Below are 6,095 nucleotides of genomic sequence, written 5' to 3'. Positions count from 1 at the left end.
TTTCAGAGAGCTAAATCACAGATGAGTGGATTTAGGGCAAACTAGGAATCATATGTAATATCTCTAAACTAAATAACAGGCAATTAGCTCAACAGGATTTCTTTTTGTGCAACTTTAAGATGAGGAAGGGATTACTGTTGGATGTATTTACAGTTAAATTACTGTTTTCTCAAAAATGTAATAAATAAAAAAGTGGGTTTGTTTTCAGTTGGAGAGTTCAAAGTAATTTTTCTTGGTCCCGCCTATGATTTAAAGGTTACAATGATATATACTGAAAAGTTTTTTTCAAATTGTAATACATTTTGCAGTGAAGATGTAAAAATTGAAAAATTTGGATATTTTTGAAGTTAAAAAAAAATGAAAATGTCTTCTTCCTAATAAGACTTAATATTTAGTATTTTCTGAAAATAATTTTTAATTAACAATTATGATAGTAATACATGTTAATGTATCACCAAGCTCTGGATTGATGGAATCCATTTCAGTTTTCTATGTCAAAATTCAGTTCAAAAGAATCTATTTCAGTTTTCTATGTCCAAATATTTGCCATAATTTTAAAGTAGACTTGAATACTAAGATTAATTTTTTTAATGAATCTGCTCCAAAACCCTGGACCTGTCAAAAATTGCCAGAATATCTCTAGCTGACTGCTCTGTAAAGTTGGTGTGTTACAACTACAGAGAGCCTTCTTTTCCTTTATATCATGTTATGCACCATTACCAAGCCTGTCAGCTGAATCCCAGATCTGTAGTCTCTGATTCTAGTGACAGCTTGCAAAGTAAAAAGAGCAGAGTCTTGCTCTTCACACAATAGATTTTATCTTCTTTTCAGTGCATACAGTTTAGAAAAAACGCCTTTTTTAGACCTTTGAACTGGGAAAATTTGATTCAGAAGAAACAATTAACAGTTGTTGAGGATCAATTCTTTCAACTGGCTGTGGGCTTATAAAGTTAAATTTATACTTTTCAGACCACATACTTCCAAATAAGCATACAGATATTGATTTCTTTTTTTAACTCTTCCAACTACACAAACCTCAAACCCAAGCAGATATAGATCCTGTGAAATCCAGAGTTGCAACTAAAACAATCTTACAGAAAAAATACAAATTATCATGTTTAGGGGTTAATTCCTAAAGTAAGGGGAAGTATACATTACTTTCATCTCATGATTTGTCTCCTCCAAAAACTAAGATATTGCCTGATTATTTAGGTAAATAGCACATTCATTCCACCAAATTGTGGGGTTATTTTCATTTAAAAAAAAAAAAAAAGTGCTGGTGTAGTCAGATGGTTTCTAACTATCTTACATATTCTACTGGACATATTAGTTTTGTTCTTTAAGTATTTTGGTCCTTTATTTAACAAAGCTGCTATTTATATTGCTTTTAACAACACAAAGTATAACAGAAGACACTATTTTAATACACAAAGATTCAGTTCCCTGGAGCAGTTCAGTGTCTATTCCAATAATCTTGTGCAACTGCTATTTCTCCATGGAGGCAGAAAAGCAGCTGTGCATTTTCTAGCAGATTTCCAGTGCCATGGAAAAGTCATAGTGTGTGTAAAGCTTTTGTCTCTTTTTCCCCCGAAGCCCATAAAAAAAAAAAAATACAATCAGGTTGTGATGCTGGAGAAAAGATGAAGGACTGTCAAAGGTCACACCTGAGGAACAGAGAACCACAGCTGCCCTCATAATATTCCACACGTTCAACCATTCAGTAAATGCTAATTTAATACCCATCCTTAGATTTCAACAATCTCTCTCATTTTATCAGGGTAAATCTTGTGAAGAACTGAGACCCCCTCTACCTGCATTCATGTTTTCAGCCATAATTTTATATGTTTTCTCACGCCACTCTTCTCTATAAATTTTAATACAAACTTTACTGTAATGTCCTTACAATTTCCATAATATTTCCAGTGGTTCCATTATAGTGCAGAGCTGCTGTTAGCAGAGCCAAGGCCTTTTCCACTCCTCACCTCACTCTACCCACCAGGAAGGAGGGTGGGGGTGCACAAGGGGTTGGGGGGACACAGCTGGGACAGTGACCCCAACTGACCCCGGGGATATCCCTGAACACATGGTCCCTTGCTCAGCATGTAGAGCTGGGGTCAGGAGGAAGAATGGGGGACATCCAGAGAGTGATGGTGTTTGTCCTCCCAAGGCACTGTGCCATGGAGCCCTGCTCTCCCTGGATGGCTGAACATGGGAAGTTGTGATTGAATTCCTTATTTTTCTTTGCTTGCGCAGGCAGCTTTTTTCTTTACCTATTAAACTACCTGTCTTTATCTCAAGCCTTGAGTTTTTTTCCCTTTTACCCTCTCAATTTTCTCCCTCATCCCAGCAGGGGAGAATGAGTGAGCAGCTGCATGGGGCTTGTCAGCTGGGCTTTAACCACGACAGAGACATATAATTAGAAGACAAAAAAAGAAAGTTATTTTGGCTTGGTTTTACTGCATTTTGTATCTATGCAGATCGATCAATGTTTAAAAAAACTTCTTGGTAAAAAAAATTGTTTTAAATTTGGGCTATGTGATTCCACATGTTTATAACACATTGCCATCTATTGGCAAAAGGGAGAAAATGCCAGCTTTTTGGTATGAAAGGTTGCATTGGAAATAAAAATCCTTCAAGCATTCATACATAACTATTTCTTGTATGTGTACAGAACTGGTATATAAAGCCTTATATTGCTTGTATAAGGTATGTCATGAAAGTTGAGTCCAGTTCATCAAAAGTGAGAAACATAATATTTAATAAAAAGCTTAAAAGGATTTACCTTAAAATAAATACTTTCTTAGTATTACATATAAAACGTATATACCCTATACTCATATGCACTGAAGGATGAGTGTGCTACAGGCAGCATGTTTCTGTGCCACAGGTCTAAAAACATTAATTAAAAACTGCTAACTCACAACACAAAATCCAAAAGAGATGAACTTTGCCGTTCTGTATGATTATCTCTGCTATGCTAAATTTGTAATGAAAATTTTCACTAGCTGCTCCTTGTTTCTTCCTCCCCATGAGCATAAAAATAATCCACTGCTTTGCCAGCAGAGGGTCAGCTGGCAAAAGTCTAGAGAGAAATGTTTTGATTCAGCATGAGGAGACCCTAAATCAGTGAACTAACAAAATATGTGACTTTCTTACCAGGACAGAAATACCTTAAGGACAAATTTTCAGTCATGATGACAGCTAAATAAGCAGTTAATGTGTAGTATATATATTTGAGAATATATATGAACTTCAGTTACTTAAAGTTAAAACCAAAACTAGCCCTTTTCTTTCTGGTATTTTTGGAGATGCAAAAGTAATTATTTCAATAGAGTCAAAAGCTTCTGTGTTGTTTTTCTGCCAGTTCTTCCCTGGAAAGTTAATTTAATTATTTGACTTACCTGCCCAGTAATTTCAGGAGGCCCATAGTAATTTAACTGCATGGACTGTAAAATGTCACACAAACTAATAATATACTGAAATATTAACTGAATGTTACAAAAATCAATACGAGTCAAAGGTAGAGGAAGAGAAGAAACAAGTGAAAATTAAACAATGGATATACTATATGGATCTGGAGGATGATGGATAGGCTGAGGGTTAAGATTAAAAAATGAAAGTTCTAGAAGATATTGAAAATGAAAGAAAACCAACTGACAAATAAATTATTGAACCTAAACCTGCAAAGACATGCATCAGGGGAACTAATTACACTGTTCAATATTTAATTCATTAAGCCTTTTTTTTTTTTTCCCCTGGGCAGGCCAACTTCTGATTTGATCAACATGGCCGGATGGAGATGTTAGAAGATTTAAAATATTTCTCACTCCCACTTTGTTGCCTGCCAGTGCCACAGAATGGACAGCAGGGGAAGGACCTTTTCCTTCCTCCACAGTGATGATAAAGAACAGGAAAAGGTCTTTCTTCCATTTACACCCTTAGCAGACAGCTATGCCAAGGATCTTTGTGGAGCTTTCTGAAGGACACTTCCTCCCCAGATAATAGAATCTGGGATGCAGATCAACCCCTGTTCAATCCAGCTGCTAGCTCAATGCCCCCTGAAGCACTTTCCTGTCCTCAGCAAATCCACATTGCAGTTGTTCTTATTCCCAAAAAATAAAGTTGATAGGCAGCTTCAAATAAAAAAGTCTAATATTAATTAAACCCAAGCCCTGTTATGATCTCTTTGCTATTTCATATAAATATAAATATAAATTTATAAATATAAATTGTGATATGACTGTGTCCCCACCCCAGAATGATCAGCCCTGGGAAGAGTAATTTAGAACAGGAAACTTGTTTTCCTGCTCCGGAGAACATGCTGAGGTCACAAAAACATCCTCTGCTCCAGGCTGGAGCAAACCCAAGAATTTTAACTTCTTTTAATGAGATAAAGAGAGTAAAGTATTTCTGAAACTCATCTGGGATGTTCTGACTTTTTCTGAATTTGAACAAAACTGACAAACCAAACTCTCCCACCTCCCAAGTCTACAATCTGCCCACCAACAAACCTTCCTCCATGTATTTCTCTTAGAGAAACTCTCCCCTGAAAGTTTTATTGCCGCTAGTATAGTCCCATGGGAAGCTTTATTCCATCAGAAAACATTCACTTCTGTCAGCTGGGAATAAAGTTAAAGGCTGAAAGGCTAAAGATAGTGTTGTGTTCTTAGTTCTTCCCCCCTGCTCAAATTGTGACCTCCCGTTAAGTCACTTAAAGATGTCTCTAAAGTATATGAATAATTCAGAAGGCTAATTTTCTTCAAGCTTTCAATCAACTACATTTAAAAATGTGCTTCCTTTCTTACATTGCTGCTCTGTTTTCCCCTCTTCCCAGCAGTAAATTGCCATTTCTGTGTGTACTTTAAAGTTCCAAGTATGACAAATAGTGTTAATGAGCTATTATCAAAAGCTGGCCACCTCCCTGTGACTTTTGCAGCTTTCTGCCAGAATATGCCCAAACCCCTTTTAATATATGTACACTCTGAATGCATTGAAAATGGAGTACATAACTCAGGCCCTTTCTTCTCAAGGGCAACAGTTCCCCTTAATCCATCACCACAGCCCAATGAGGCAAATGCAATATTCTACTGCAAACTGTTATGAACATACTTTTCATTTTATAATGTCTTTCTTCCAACAGAGATGGACCCCAAGGTGTTTTAGAGATTTCTTTGTATGCTGTGATAATAACAGTACATGGATCACTGCACTCATGCTGAAATATAGACTCCTCTAGGTTGGAAGGCAGAGACATCTCCCACTGCCAGGAGCACTACACAGCATATTAAGGCAGAAATGAAGGCTACTTTATCCTCTTGTGCCCACAGGTGAATGCAGGTAGGATGGACTTTATTTCCTTGTGATATAATTTAGCCAGGAAACGAGAACCAACAGTGTCAGAAATACAGCCTGAATTTTAATCACTTCTGAGAACATGCTGTTTCCTTGTGTTAGAGTTGAAAGAGAGTTTAAACTATACAAATCCAAGGCTGGCTCTGCCTTAATCTTGGCCTCAACAGAGTTCAGGACAACCTGAGGATCACCTGCTCCCTGTCAGGGGAACCTCCTACTGTTAGAAATACCAATGTGGTCCTGCTCTGATCATACCAGGGGCTCCTGGAAGGGACAGCATTAAGACAAAGCAGCCAACTCTTTCTTCTGAAGAGGAGCTGATAATTTCCATTCCCTTGGTGGTGCTGGAGACCACTGCCCTCTTTATTTCATGTGCTTACCTGTACTCCTTGCATTGCTAAGCTATTCTACATTTCAGATGTGCAAACCTCAGGCAGGTAATATTTTTAAGTATACAGTGTGCACTAGCACTGATACAGTTGGAGTTCCTACCTCCTAAATCCTATTTGACATATATAAACCAAAACCAGGGGAAAAGCAGGAGAGAAAATTAAATTCAGTATATGCACTTAATTTTTCAGTCTTATGACTTCTTAAGCTAAAAATGCAGGTTAAAAATACCATTTTACAGTTATCATACCTTATCTCAGGACACTTTAACTGGAAGTAAGATTTTTATGTAGAATTAAGTATTAATTTGCAGGTAAATGGAATGCAGTTGATGAGCAAAAATGTAAGGTCAG

The sequence above is a fragment of the Parus major genome, chromosome 3 (genome assembly GCF_001522545.3).
Source record: "Parus major isolate Abel chromosome 3, Parus_major1.1, whole genome shotgun sequence".
In the NCBI taxonomy this organism is placed as follows: Eukaryota; Metazoa; Chordata; class Aves; order Passeriformes; family Paridae; genus Parus; species Parus major.
The sequence above is the reverse complement of the archived record's forward strand: the minus strand, read 5'-3'. Positions refer to the sequence as shown.